This window comes from Perca flavescens, chromosome 4 (assembly GCF_004354835.1).
Source record: "Perca flavescens isolate YP-PL-M2 chromosome 4, PFLA_1.0, whole genome shotgun sequence".
Lineage (NCBI taxonomy): Eukaryota > Metazoa > Chordata > Actinopteri > Perciformes > Percidae > Perca > Perca flavescens.
In genome coordinates, this window is record NC_041334.1 from 36,806,733 (window position 1) to 36,822,847 (window position 16,115).

General features: G+C 40.5%; 1 protein-coding gene across 1 annotated transcript in view; it reads left to right on the forward strand.

Annotated features, from left to right (window-relative positions):
- The first annotated feature begins 2,717 nt into the window (after window positions 1–2,717).
- cntn4 (contactin 4) overlaps window positions 2,718–16,115 on the forward strand; it is a 168,192-nt gene continuing 154,794 nt past the window's right edge. Inside the window, 1 exon segment of the mRNA XM_028576693.1 lies at window positions 2,718–2,810. The gene's annotated coding sequence lies outside the window, so the exon portion shown is untranslated.

The following is a 16,115-nucleotide window of genomic DNA, read 5'->3' on the forward strand; positions in this document are numbered from 1 at the left end:
GGTTAGAGTATTGAGACTGCTGATCTACTGGGATTTTTACCTACAACCATCTCTACGAGTTAACAAAGCCGGAGCCGGTCCACGTATCTCTAGACTGTCAGACCTTGTGAGCCCCGTTCTATCATTTCCCTAAACTCGTATACCCCCAACCACCCCACATTGCTCTCGGGTGTTGTCTTCTTGTCCTGCACCGGGACTGTTATCTTCACACAACACACGCCAGGGTTGGGGCCACTGTATATATGTCTCGCCCTCAGTTGCTCTTCACGCGAAGCGGTACATTCTGTTCCCGTTTCATTTGTTATTATTACTCAATGTACTTTGCTCGCGACTCATGACCTTTTAACTAAACCTTCTGTGCGTCAGTTTCCTTTGTTCGAGGAACCATCTATATGACAGCACACAACACCAAAACGAACTTGGTCTCTTATGGAAACCTTTTACATTTTTATTATATTTATCTGAAAATAGTAAGAACATTATTCTACAATAATTAACAGTTGCACTGTTACTTATTCCATATGTATGGTGAAAACCAAGGTCACAACATAACCAAGCGTTTTCTGGCAGTAGTTGAGACTGTTGAGACCAAATGGTTTGTACTTGAATTTGTCATTGTACAGTAGACAGAGAGAATTAAAGATTGTTTTACCGTTGTTTCACATTGATTACGTTCTAAAGCACAAATAAATTACCATCAAACACTCAATCGGTGGTTTTTGTGAAGACAGATGCTATTTTCTCCTCCCCTGCATTTTATTAATCGCAGCACTTAACAAAAAAGTAGGCTACTCTAGTATCGATTTATGACCATTTCACTTTTTTTAATATCAATTAAAGTAAAGTTAGGTTTTGCTGTCCGCTTCCCCACTCATCATAACAGAGAAAGATAGTGGTCAGCGCGAGACAGCGCCACAGTAAACTGCATGCTGCGGACGCATGTGTGTCTCGGCCAATTGATGAGGATCTAACAATGGATTTTCTATGCTAATATCAAGGCTGCTGCTCTGCACCTGTGTCCTGATATCGCGAGACACTTTTTACCTCGACGAGAGCTCTCGTCACATTTAAAGGTCTCATGACATGGTGCTCTTTAGATGCTTTTATATAGACCTTAGTTGTCCCCTAATACTGTATCTGAAGTCTCTTTTATATAGACCTTAGTGGTCCCTTAATACTGTATCTGAAGTCTCTTTTATATAGACCTTAGTTGACCTGAAGTCTCTTTTATTGACCCCTAATACTGTATCTGAAGTCTCTTTTATATAGACCTTAGTGGTCCCCTAATACTGTATCTGAAGTCTCTTTTATATAGTCTCTTTTATATAGACCTTAGTGGTCCCCTAATACTGTATCTGAAGTCTCTTTCTCGAAATTCAGCCTTGGTGCAGAATTACAGCCACTAGAGCCAGTCCCACAATGAGCTTTCCTTAGGATGTGCCATTTCTGTGTCTGTAGCTATTGAGGAGGAGAGGGGGGGGCGCAAGGTGGAGGGTGGGGGTGTGGCCTTGACCAACTGCCACTTTGCTTGTTTGAAAGCCATGATGTCTCTCTTTCTCATGGGTGGGCAAAATTCTCTGGGTGGGCAAAGCAGAGAAAGGGGAGGTAACCTTTCCCCTTATGACCTCATAAGGAGAAGATTCCAGATCGGCCCATCTGAGCTTTCATTTTCTCAAAGTCAGAGCAGGATACCCAGGGCTCGGTTTACACCTATTGCCATGGGACCTTTAATCCCCACGAAATCTTGTGTTGAGATCTCGTCACACCTTTAGCTTACATTTAAGTAAAGTGATACCCACATTAATGCATCAATAACTATAGTCCAATAATAAAATATAAATTATTCTGAAATAGGCCATTCTGTACTTTTACTTAGGGTACTTTAATCAGTTCTTGTTGTTGTTGTTGTTGTTACAGAATATGTTTACACTGTATTGCTGGATTCTTCTTCCACCACTGGTTAAAACCCCTCTAAGTAGACTATAGTTTTGAGCTGGTAAAAAGGGCATCATCAAAATTTGATTTTATAGATTTTATATAGTGATGAACTAAACCGTATTTCCGGTTTGTTTACCACAATTATACGAGCCAGCCGAATTCACTATGGTCCAACACTCACTGCTTGGACATCCCATCAGCAGCAGGGGGACAAGAAGAAGGAGGAGAAGGAGGTGAGGATGGAAGGAGAAGTAGCAAGTAGGAGGAGGGCGTCTGTTCCGCTTGAATGGCCGGAGCAGTGAGGAGGCTGGTGGGGGGGACGGACAGACAAGACAAGACAGCGCTCTCTCTTTCTCCTCTTCCCTCTGTCTCTCCGCGTCTTTCTCCGCCGGACGCGCGTGCGTGCGTCCCGCTGCGCTCCGGCACGGTTCGAGTAGGGAGGGAGGCAGGGACGGAAGGAGGGAGAGACACTTGACGCATCGGAGGGAGTGAGCACAGCAACGCTTCACTTTCCAATATGCAACCTGCGAGACGCCACGCCGTCAGCTAGTACTTCTGACACACACTCACACACACACACACACAGAGAGAGAGAAAGAGAGGCAGAGATGGAGATACAGTAGTGGAGCCGCACAGAACAGAACGGCACAGCGCAGAACGGCACAGAACGACACAGCCCCGTGAATGTAGCGCTACACAAAAGAAAGAGGAACATTTTCTTTTGCGCACAAGTCAGACGGATATTTTTTGGCCGGGAGCGTCGCCCAGCAAATCGACAGTGATGTCTGCGTGCAGAATTTTGTTTAGTGATAGAATACGGATTAATCTGAGGCTGTGAATTCTCTTGGAGACGTAAACTGCTGTGAGGACAGGTAAGATTGTTATTATTCTATTATTCCCCATAGCCTCTGTGGGAACTTCGCCACCTCTCAAGTTCGATCTCCACAAGCTCAGCAGCGGTGGCGGTTCCGACGCAAATAAACCCAGCCTGCATTCTAACTTTTTCACAGATTACACTGAAGCCTTGATGCTCTGTGTAGCCGAATAGGGGATGGAAGCAGCCGGGATTGCCTTCTCTGAATTTCACCCTCTGCTGATCTCATTTGCCTGGGTCTACTTTGTTGTGGGACTATCATGGTGGAAGCAAAGTAATCTGAGTGTGTGTGTGTGTGTGTGTGTGTGTGTGTGTGTGTGTGTGTGTGTGTGTGTGTGTGTGTGTGTGTGTGTGTGTGTGTGTGTGTGTGTGTGTGTGTGTGTGAGCGTCTCTCCGATCAGTGCAGATGTTTAGTAATCCTCCGTGCGTTGACCCTCCCATGAATAATCCCTGCGGATTTTGCTGATTATGTTGCCCGCCGCCGCTGACCACCAACCGTGGCCACGGGAATCCGTCTGCTCCTGGATACCGCGGGATTAAACCGGGAAAAAAACGGAAGAAAACTTAAACTGTAAGGCTGGACGCACCTTTCAAATTAAGTATTGCATATTGGCAGGTAAACCTACCTTGATTTAGAAGATTAATAAATCATAAAAAGGCTTATTGCCAAATAAGTAGGCTACTTTCAAGGAATTTGCCTTTGGTGGTTCACAATATTGAACATTACTATGAAATAAACAATAAATACAGAAACAAATACTTACAAAAAGCTGTTTAACATAAGCAAAAAAATAAAAAAAATAGAGGCGTTGATTTCATGCACTTTACAAGGATTGACTAAACCAATTTAAAATTGAAGTTAGGTTTTGTTTATGTTGGTAGTGCCCCTAAGTGGAGATCCGAATCATGCCTTCATGTTACTGTGCCACTGCTCTAATGGTGTTTATCAGTGCGTCTGTCAGTCACTATAGTGGTAGCCTGTGTTGGGCCTGGGGTCTGGTGGCCATCAAATGCCATATAAGCCTGCTTTAATATGTTCAATAGATACCAGCATCTGTGCAGCTTCAGCACATCTGACGTGCCAACTTCTGCCAAAACTGCTCACTCAAATGAGAACTGAAAGTGATTCCTGTGGAATTGTTCTGCTTCGGAAACATAAAGTAAACCTGGCTCGTACAGGCACGGCACTGTCAGGGAAACTATGCCAGTGTAATGATAACACCTGTCAGAGCAGTGCTATCATGCTGCAAATGAGCACCTGATGCTGTACGCTACATATACTGTTCATTCACCGTTACTGTAAATCTGTGGCCGACTGGGGAGCAGCTCGGTTAACTCTGCGTGTGTGATCCGTTGCGTCCTTATAATCCAACTTGACAAGAGATGAACTACTTCTAAAAGGTTAGCAGAGAGAATAAAGGAGAAAACTTCACCTTAAGTGTCAAGGAAGATTATTCCACAGCTCAGTCTTGAGTTGTGAAACAAGAGCGTTGATAGTTACCCAAAAGCCTGAGACAAGAGAGCGGAGACTCTCTTGAGATCTAAGCATGAATATTTAAGTTTTTCTTTTTTTTTAAATGGCTGAATTAAAGTCTGGGGGAGTGGAGAGTAGATGTAACTACCACCTTTCCACATAAAGACAAGATGCTACAGCACACAAATGAATATTGAACACGTTGTTTGGCATCTAATTTTTTTTTGCACCAGACTCAAGCTCACAGGGACACAGCTCTTTAATGGTCGGTGACGTCCCCGGAAGCAAACACACGTAGCAGCACCGAAGTGACATTAAAAATATCCTGGCATATGTGCATTTAGAGGCACGACATCAACATTTTATTGCGCGTTTTCTGTAGGAGGTATCGGAAAAAGAATGTGTCATCAGGGTCATTTTTAATTCATGACTCTCCAGGAAAGCTAGCTCGAGTAATAAAACAGAGGAGGGTGGGGGGGTGTGAGACGTGACGGACAACTTTTCTACGGCTGTTTCCTTCTTGTCTTACATACATAACTCGTGGACCTGTCTTGTCACTGGATCTCGCAGCCACAGGGACACTAAACATTAATCATGATAGTTTAGTTTCGCCATCGGTCTGTCACTTTGAACTATGCAGATGCAGGCTGGGAGGTGGTGAGGGAGACTTGGTGAGGGAGACTTGGTGAGGGAGACTTGGTGAGAGAGACTTGTTGTGTCGTCTTTCACTTTGCTTCCAGCTGCTTCCTCCCTCTGTGGGCTGGACATTCCTTACTAATGTGTTGTTATTAATCAGTATAACTGTTGTTGAAGCACAATATGACTTTGGGTCTATACAGCAATTAGTTCCCGACCTTTTTTGCTTGTAAACCCTGACCTCAAAGCAGTTCAAACTCGGGTTTTAGTCTTCTCAAACTAACTTGTAAATTTTATAACATTTTAGAGGGCCGCAAGAGGTAAACGTACACTGTAGACCTGAAACTGCTGGTCATCAGAAAATGAATAGGCAATTATTTTGATAATAATCGTTTGAATCACTTTTTAAGCAACAATTTGCTCGTTTAATTTTCTCCAATTTGTGCTTTTAATTTCTTGCTGTACTACCAATTGTTTCAGCACTTCATTTGAATCCATCACTTTTGTCTTTGGGAAACTGTGATGAGCATTTTCAACTATTTTCTGACATTTTAAAGACAAAATCATTAACCGATTAACAGAAAATAAACAGCAGATTAATCTAACGAGAATAATAGATGTAACCATAATATATATAATATATACATATATATGTATGTATATATATATATATATATATATATATATATAAAAGATTAGAGAAAAGTAAAGAACATTTGAATATGTTGCATGTATTTATGTGCCCTGATTAGGTTAATATCACCTTTTGGAGATAAACACGGCAACAAGAAGCAAATAAAAAAAAAGATGGTGTCAGTTGTTTAGCATCGCTGCTTTTTTTTTTTTGCTTCACTCCGCTGGATTTTCAAAGTAAACAGCGCTGTGAGATTTTCCACAACACCATAATGGATGAGGAAGCTGCAGACCCCTGATACCACTTTACCAGAGTGCAGTGTGGTTTTATGTATGCCATGCATTACTTGTTTGAATCTGGCATAATAGTGCTGTTTGATAAGCTGAGCTGAGTGGTGAAGAAATCTTGCCTGTCGAGCAGGAAACTGGAAAAGTACAAGTTTATTCCTTCGCCAAACTCTTAAAAAGGTATGATATAATTAGGCTGTATTCCAGAAGTGTCAGCACGTTATCAAGCAGATACATAAAAGATGAATTTAGTTTTCACTGCATCAAAGTGACTGTGGCTTAAAGAGTCAGCAAGGAAGGAAAAGTAAAAAAAATAATGTATCAAGCTACTACTTGATACAATTTGGGGAATTTTGGTTTCTTTTTTGGGAACTGCCAACAAAATAGCATTACTGCAAAAACAAACTCTTCAAAATGCAGTTTCTCTAAATGAGTTGCCTTCAGTTTGATGTTTTCCTGCCCTGCACAGGCTGGATTTCATTGAAACAAATCTTTTATCTACATGCAAATCTTCCACCCGCTATACTTCTAAGAGAATGACAGATTGTTGCCTTATTCAAAGGAAGGTCATGAATAAGTGTAATTTACAAAAAAATACGTCCCTTCTTCACCATCAAAAGCGGTTGTGATCACACCGCTGTGAATTGAGAGCCTGAGACAACTGTCAGATATAAGTACACTTAACTATAATACAGTAAAGCTCCTCGGTGTTGTTTACGGAATCCCGTCTCTCGGTTCATTTTTAATATTTAGATTGAAGGAGAAAAAGACCCAAGACGGCTCATTGAGACAGCTCCATTTCCTGCTCTATTTATCTAGTCTCATTGGTTCTGTAAATGCCTTATTTGTAATCCAATCATATTAGAATAACTTCTTTGCTTTAGCAATGCTTTATGATGCTGTGTCACTTCCAAGCCTCTGGTTTCAAGGCACAGCGGCCCTTCAGGGTAAGTCTTCACAGACTGTGTGAGCTTGCAACGTTTCCTAATTCAAACATTGTTGCACACTGCCTCTCCTTGGGAATGGCTTTAATTGAGTGCTTAATAAGAGCGACGCCACACAGCAACCAACTTCAGTGGGGAGGGGAGCGCTGGGACTGCTGCATTATTTAATGTTCTCATATACGGTCTGCAAACATCTCCTTTCCAAGCAATCTCAGGATGAGATCCATGATTCTTTTTGATAATGGCTGACTTGAATGTGCGTTTGTTGTTACTGACGATCCACAAGAGCACATTTTCAGAGGTGTACTGTATTGTGCTCCGCTGGGCGTGGCTCTTATGTGAGAGCCATCTTTCTTCCTTCATTTAATACAACATAAGCAGTCGATCAAACTGTGTTGCCCACAGGGCATTGTTATTTTCTTTGTCTGGATCAAGATTAAAGGACTGAATCGACCGTCTGAGTTGACTCAAAAGAATGTTGCAAATATAACCTGAACACTGTGATGCTTTCTTTTGACAGCTGTCAATAAAATGCATGCGGCTTTTACAAAATACAAGCTTTTTAGGATTGAATCATTTTGTTTCGTGGGGAGAATTTTTCATGCTTACAAAAACTAAATGGGCAGTCTTAGACCACATGTGTTTACACTTTATCTTACATTTCTTTTAAATTCACGCTAGGAAAACAATATGGCTTTTTAAGGTATAATGTTATATCAACAGGGCATAGTATGAGCTAAATTACCTCAAGTTGCATGACAAAATAACTATTAATCACACACAAAATACCATATAAAAAGGAAAACTTTGTCCTTTATTTTAAAACTAATAAATATTTGTGCATCTTCCGTTTCAGGAGCTTTTGGGGGAAAACAAAGTTTGTTATATATGTTAAAAGAAGAAGAGGATTTTTTTGAGTAAAAAGAGTAAATTAGGACAAGAGATGGAAATGAAGGCAGAGTAGCAAGGTCATATTATCCATGGTGGTTATACAAGGGTGCGTTCTGATTGCCTAGTAGTTCCCTGCGTAGTGGACTGCATAGGTATTCCACCATGTTAAGTACGATTCCAAACCATAGTGAGTAAACATGCTCAGTTCAAAGGGAACTGTGAACTGTGTAGGGAAGAACTAAACAGCGGTTCAACACTTGGCCTGAAGCTCACAAGCAAGATTACCCATCAGTCATTGCTTTTTGCTAAAAACGACACCATACATCTAGCATATATAGCCTCAAACTGAGCTTGAAGACGTAGATGTGACATGAGCAACCTGTCTGAAAGTTGTAAGTCTTCTGGTAGCTGTGCCAGCTGAGAGCGTAGGAATATGTAAGGAGATAACATGGGCACAGGCTTTTTATTGCTAACTAAAATGCTAGTTAACATTAGTAATAAAACTTAAACAGCTGATGTAAGTCGAAACTGCCTGCAAGCTTCTCCTGACTATACGGTAATTGCTCTACTGTGCGACAGACAGTTGCGTGGTTATGACACAATCGTTAGCCTATTTTTACAAAAACGGTTGCTTCGGGGCCATAACATGAGATACAAGGTAATGGAACCTTTTATACATTGTCGTGTTTCTTTGGAAATAAACAATGGACAAATAAAGTCTTTAAACGCTTCAGATGTAAAGTTATTTCCTGTCAAAGTGACGTCAAAATGAATGGGAGTCAATGGAATGCTAGCTGAAGGTGATGGCTTGTTAGCCTCAGAATCTCCCCATAGGAGGTACACGTTCCGGATGCTCGCTTACACCCTTGGTTCCACCGTAGCAGCAATGTATCCAAGATGTTTAACGTTACCAGGGTAACGCATAGAGGAAGTGATATCTGCGTTAGTGACGTTGCAGGGTGTTCCGAATGGAGGAATCTTGTCGAAAGAAGTTCCCTTAACCGGCTTTCCCTTAACCAACGCAGTCTCATGAACAGGTTCGTAGGATATTGTACGAAAAGTTATACACACTAAAACGTATGATATAATACGAAAACTAGGAGACCTGGTCGCGTGACATCGGCTACAGAGCTCCGTGCTACAGAGCGGCAGTTGCTAGCTGTTTAAGCCGAGAGCTTCGTGACACGGCTACAGACCTCCGTCACAGCTCGTCGTATCAGCGGCAGTTAGTAGATGTGTTTAGCCGCTACAGAGCGCTGCGACACCTGCAACGGTGCTCCGCACGGTGCTCCTTCAGGTCAGCGATAGTTGGTGGTTCAGTTACCCGAAAATAGGGGACTTTGAGCCAGGTACAGAGCACCGCGAGCTACCGGTCATTTCGGCAGAGATTATGGTTAAGTTTAGGCAAGCAAAAGTGAGTGTAATTATCGCAATTACATTTTAATAATGTTTCAATCAATGTCGTAATTTAGAATTATATAAATTGCATTTAATATTATTTAGTGATTTTATTTGGTAAGAGTAAAGTGCTTTTATTTTGAAGTCTCCACGCAAGGCCTTTTGGGATGCTTGTGAGTGAGAGAGTCGGCAAGTTAACAGCAAGCGAAGCACGGACGATTTAATGCACCGATAAAAGTTTTAAGATTATATGTTTACATTATATGTTATAGCGGATGTCAGCGATCTAAGGAAACCTCTATTCCCTTGTGTACAGCATGCAGCCAACGAGGCATGTTGTTTTGTGTCTGTATATTATTTTGGTGAACGTTATTTTACATGCTGCGCATGTCATTGTATGTTCATATTAAGCCAATGTGGTCTTTTTCATTTTCTCGTTATACTGTGTGTTTAGTTTTCACGGTGGATTTAGAGAAGAAGCTTCAAATAAACCTGCAACGAGAAAGCCACTTGTGTCTGCCAGTGCTTCAAGGGAATTATAGTGACCATTACGCGACGACGAAAGTTAAGTTTTAGACACCGAAACAACTAGTTAAGAAAACTAAACTAAGTTTAGGAAAAAGATCATGGTTTGTATAAAAACATTGCCAAGGAACACGCATTTCCTGGGTTAAAGTCTTTTGTTTTCCCCAGAAAGCGAACTCCGCTCCCTGGCTTGAAAGTCCTGTGTGTTAACGGCCACCCATCACCCCGACCACCTCCCTACGCGACCAGCCGCATTCTTATACAGCAGCAGTCAATGTGGTGCGCACAGCAAAAAAAATCATACGAGTACAGTGCTTATCTTTTTGTAGCTTTTCGAACGTATGGTTCATGAGAACTAGCCTGGAAATCCAGACCCAAATCCAAAAGATTAAGGGACTGGCATTGAGAAATGAAAATGGCCCAACTCGAGGGGGGGCACCAAGCATGTATTTGAAAATCTCACTGCACGCAATTGGATAACACTACGACCAATCACAACAATACACGGGGTGACGTATCCAGAGCCCCATATGCTTAGCTACCAGCGGAGCTAACTGGTAGATTAAACTGTCGTCATCTGTTTAGCTCGCCTCTGGCCCACCTATATCAGATGCACCGATGTGATTGGTGCAGCTCGGCTACAAGGGCATAGGTAATGAGCATCATTACTCAATGCCAGAGTGATTCGCTGAGCAAATTCAAATTATTTACTTATTAGAACTCTGGATTTGCAAGGTACATTAGAACAGGGAGTAGGGAGAACTGTTTATGTGCACTGTGAATCGGAACGCAGCCCAAGTTTTTTTTTTATTTCTGTCAGGGAATTATTCTTATTAATATATTTTCATCAAAAGTAATTTTTCATTTTTTAGTCTAATGAAAAATGCTATTGAGTTACTTCATGGGAAATGTAGGATCCAGAGATTTTAGAGCTTGATTTAGGACTAAAAGCTAGAATATCTCGTCCTCATGTCGTGCAATACTAAATACTAAACTCGGATTGGAGTACCCCAAATTCAGATACCACCCTACTTTTTATGAAAGTTACACACCACCAACAACAGAACATATGTCAATATATGAAATGATGAATTAACATCAAGGTTAAGTTTGACAAAATAAAGAATATTAGCTTTTCCTTTTCTATTTATCAAGGATGGAGTGTGCTCAGGTGTCATCACATAAAGTTAACAAAGTCACAAAAACGCAGTACTAATTGCAAAGAAATGTTCAAAAAAATATATTATTTTCAAACAATTACATATAAGCTTATAAAGTATATTAATATCACTGGAAAGCCACTAAACCCTACTAGATATGTTATAAATCGTGTTATAAAGATGTTACACACGGCTTGAAATGATAAAAAAAAGAGAGTTTTGTATTTGTTTCGCAACTTGTTGAAAGCTTTTCCCAAGCGCACACTGCTTTCAGTTTTCACTCAGTCCTGCATAACACATCTGGGGCTGCCTAATGAAATATATTAGGCAGATTCTATAACAAATATCATGTTTAGGCGTGTTATTTTTATGTAGTCAAGTGTTTCCTCTCAGATCTTCTCCCAGCAGCTTTGGGTCAATATTTTTCATTCTTGTTCCCGCTGGTTTTACACCTACATCCAAAGTGTCTCTTACATAAACGTTTTACCTTCATGTAAGCTATCCAAAGATGAAGTGGCATTTGTGAGTCGAATTATGTTTCACACACACACACACACACACACACACACACACACACACACACACACACACACACACACACACACAAACACAGACCTGTGAGCTGCTGAGTGCCACTAGTTTGAAGTGTCTTGCTCAAGGGTACCAGCCTCTGGAGAACGTTTAAAGACAGCCCAAAGGAACATATTTTGGTTTTTTGATATTTATATAATGGCTTTCAATGTACTGTATCAGGGTACATAATGAGGCTCTTTTTATCCACATTCACAAACAATATTAGATTAATTCTTTGATGCAACATAGATTTTGAAAATATAGGTAATATGCTGATTGGTGGGCACATGTTGCAGCTTTTCAATGGATGTTTTGTAATTAATAAATTATGCTACTGTATTAGGATGTGGCATCATTCCTTGCATTTTGTTTCTGGTTAAAGTCTCCTAAAGACGTTTTTGTTCAGTATCCAGAGAAAAACAAGTCCTTAATGAGCCTTTCTATATAGGAAGAACTTCCTGTTCATGCAAGGGCGTAAATCCCAGGGGGGTCGGGGGGTTCACGACCCCCATCTAAGGGTTGTCCCCCCCCCTAGAAATATCATTAAAACAATGCTGAGTATTGTAAATAACATAATGATGTACACTTAAATATCTGTGTAAGCAGTAAAACAATACAAACCCCAAAAAGTGCTTTTTAAGTTTAGAAACATTTTGAGTCCCCCCTCCCTTGCCTCAGAGTGGTTTGGTCCACTGCATGCTTTAGGAATTGCGCTACACTCACGGTGACAGTCACATCGGTAGTGACAGGAATGTAGTAAGTAGACGGTTCAAAGCTGTCTTATTCACATTAAACATCAGATTAAGTTTTTCTTTTCTCATATAGAAATGATGCTGAGTAATTAATGAATTAGTCATGACAAAAAAGTTCGCTATGTTAGTGTAATATAGTGTAACGTTACCTAGCTTGTTGGATAGAAATGCACCCACTACAACTAACGTTACCACGGCGATAAGCCTTACGTTATGTGTGTGAATTTATATTAGGGTTAATTTTGGAGATCTACAGTTGTTTTTTGCTCAATATGAAATTAAGTGGCTGATCAGTTAAGTATATATCCTCTGTCCCAGACATAACCTAATATTTATGTGGAGGACGCAAGATCATTTTATTATTATAATATGACCGCGTGGTGAATCTATGAACCTAACTCATATTCACACATCTGACATTAGCTAAAGATTTGTGTTGTTGTTGTCTAGATAAAATGACAGAGAAAAGAGTAACAGACATAAGATCCTTTTTCAGTAGCCTACACCAAAACGCTGAGTAAGTACAATAAGTCCTCATATCAAGACAATTTGGTAACATCTTTATAAGAATGGGTGCTTATGGAAATACTAACGTCTATGTCACAGGCAAAGGAGACGGAAAGAACTGAGGAACAGGGAGACCAGGGACAGTCAGGTGGAGAGTCTCAGGGAGACCAGGGACAGTCAGGTGGAGAGTCTCAGGGAGACCAGGGACAGTCAGGTGAAGAGTTTCAGGTAAGTGTGTTGAGCTTAGTTCATATATTTGGAGGTGTGTGCTGTCAGGGTTAGCAGATGAGCTTTACCAGTGGCTCTAATTTACATTATGATCAGCTAATTTAACAAGTGTACAAAAGTATTGTATTTCTTTTATAAGGGGACACTTTTTCAAAATAAGTCATTATGTTTTAAGGTATTTTTGTGGCTTGATTATAAACAACTTAAAAATAAATACATGATTTTAAAGAAGAATATTTCGGTCAATTTAGTCAGCTTTTTTATTGAATCCCGAGAAACACTGAAAAGAGGGATAATGGTACAGTCTCCATGCTACGCTAATGATAGTATTAAGGCTTTCCTCTGTGTACGCATGTCTTCTACGAGTATAATTGTGGCTGTATTATTTGTGTCCCCTTCAAAAATTGCTCTTCAGAAATGTTATGTTTATTGTTCCCCCCTACTGTTAGATCAGATTTACGCCCTTGTGTTCATGTGAAGTAAATTTGGAGAGAACTGCAGATGATGCAACATGCAGGTATTCAAAATCTCGTCTGTTTCTCAGCTGAAATAATTAGGCATTCCAGAAAGGCACTGTTTGTTTAGCAGACCATTTCAGACGTCTGTGGTTCAGATAAATGTGATTTTGTAGCCATTGTATCAAAGTGCAATTAGCTGGTTCATTCATTTAAACCAAGGACAATATGAGAAAAGAAAAACATAATGCCTATGTGGCTCGGCTCTGGAATAGAACGCTTCATTTTGGATCAGATCAGAAATGCGGATCCATTCAACCTCAAAACTCTGTTACAGTAATTTGTGCCAGACAATCGTATAAGTCCATGTATTCAGAAGGTCAATCAAGTCCACTATCCTTTGCCTCTACATGGTCATTATGTCATCAGTGCATCTGTGTCATTAAAGATGGAAACCTCAGATATCAGAATAGAAAGGTGTTGTGGCTGGGAGATACACCTGACTTCTTCTTTTGCATCACATTTGTCTTTCTGAAAAACAGATAAAACATTAAAAGTGAATGGTCTTTTGTGCTTGCTAGACTAGTTTTGTGCCAGCTGTAAAAAAAAACATGTTGAAAAAAAGCCCAAATAAATTTAAATTGCGGTTGCAATGGCGGTTCTAGACCATTTCAAATGGGGGTGGCAGGCTGGGCCCACATGTGAGTTTAGAGGGCATCAAATACATATTAAGCACAACTGTTACGTACCACCACCACATACATGTTTGACAGATTTTCAGTGAAATTCAAGGGTGATTGTGACTCCATTATAAAAAATGCCAAGACTGTCTTGAGTCAGAATAACACTGACCTATATTCATGTTGTTGTTTTCAAAAATCCTTGAAAGGCAGCATATATTAGTATGCGCTCTCTACAGTGGCCAAGACTTTTATACTGGAACCAAATTCGGTTTAAAATACGTTTCTTAGCTAAAGCATAAGTTCAGTTTTTTTCTTTAGATGAGTTCTCAACATTAGACTGGCACTTGATACAGTTTGGAGAAGTCACTCTCCAATTCAGAACTGTGCCAGAAATCTGCCAGCCACATCAGCAGTGATGTGGGTACACAGCAGAGAGCTCTTCAGTAGGCCTGTCACAGTCAACTGCCCCACACTTGGTGAGGAACACTGGGTGTATTTCATTGATTATATATATATATATTTTTTTTTTTTAAGATTATTTTTTTGGCCATTTTAGGCCTTTATTTGACAGGACAGCTGAAGACATGAAAGGGGAGAGAGGGGGGGAATGACATGCAGCAAAGGTCGGCATTGAATGAATGATCAGCATCTTAATAGAACCTTGTAGAGAGAGCATCTCCAAAAACCAATGTATTGATGTAAGAAACACTCTGAAAGCCAGCTCTAACACCATCTAATAATAATTAATTGATAATGAATATAAAAAAATAATAATTAAAACACAGAAACTGGAAAACAAGACAGTTATATCCCCATGAGTGCATTGATGAAATTATGTTACTTTTTATTTTTATTGATCCCCAGTGGGTAAATTACAATTCACACTGTGTTGTTAGAACATACTACACACAGGCCTAAAATACACACACACTCAGATGCTGGACAGGCAGTCGGGGCGTTCAGTGCCTTGCTCAAGAGCACCATTGCAGTGCCCAGGAGGTGAACTGGCATCTCTCCAGCTACCAGTCCACACTTTGTACTTTGGTCCATACAGGGGACTTGAACCAGTGACCCTCCGGTTCCCATCCCAACTCCCTACGGACTGAGTTACTGCCACCGCTATTAACCAGCTTCATACTTTCCGTGTCTTTGAGAGTGCGCTTTGGTCTGCGTTGTCAACTGCCCATCTCCGCGTGGGTTTGCGCGGACCATTATGTGGACAGCCCAAAATGTGTGACCGCACAGACTGTATAGGCAAAGCAAGCACTCCAACTGTGCACGCTCCAAATCCTACTCCCACAATTATTGAGTGTCATTTATGTCAAGGAGCACAACCATTTTTTTCTGCATAATTGCAAAACTTTGGAAATAACCTACTGACAATGTGGTGGGGGATTCCATGGCTCATTTACCTCAGGCTTTTAGCTCTACACACAGTTAGACTTTACCTGCAAGGTAAGGTGGCTTCACTTACCCTACACAGGAAAATAGGACTCATCGCCTGCCAATGTTCTTGAAAAAGGATAACACTGAGCTTTGAGCTCGTCTATGTACAACTTTTCCTTAGAGAGACTGTATTCTTTATCAACAAGGATTCCAGGTTTTTGCCTTGGTATTAGGGCTGCACAATATATCGTTTTTTGATCGTCATTGCAATATCAACTGTCGCAATATACACATCGCGAAAGGCTGTGACATATCACGAAAGACATTTTTTCGTGTTAGTTGAAAGAACATTTCAGTAGAAAACTACACTTGAAAATGTAACTGTTGTTCTTTTTTTTAGTGATCCCTTTCACATTCAATTCAATGTTCAATTGGTCCAATAAAAGAAATGTTTTTCTTCTACAAGCAGTGTGTCGTATTTTAGCTGAATAGTGAAAGCAGCAGAAATGCAGAACTGAGTACACTTACACACATTTGTTTATTTATCGCAAGTAATATCGCTATCGCGATATTAAACAACATTATCGCATATTGCATATTTTCCTTATATCGTGCAGCCCTATTTGGTATCTCAGCCCTCACTGCATGAAGCTCAGTGTCTGCAAAGATTTAAGCGGCAACAACCACAGTATTTCTAATTAAATGAGCTCAGGTTTGGTGATAAAAGCTGAGCTATGAGCTGCCGACTTACCCCTATTTTCCACCGTGTG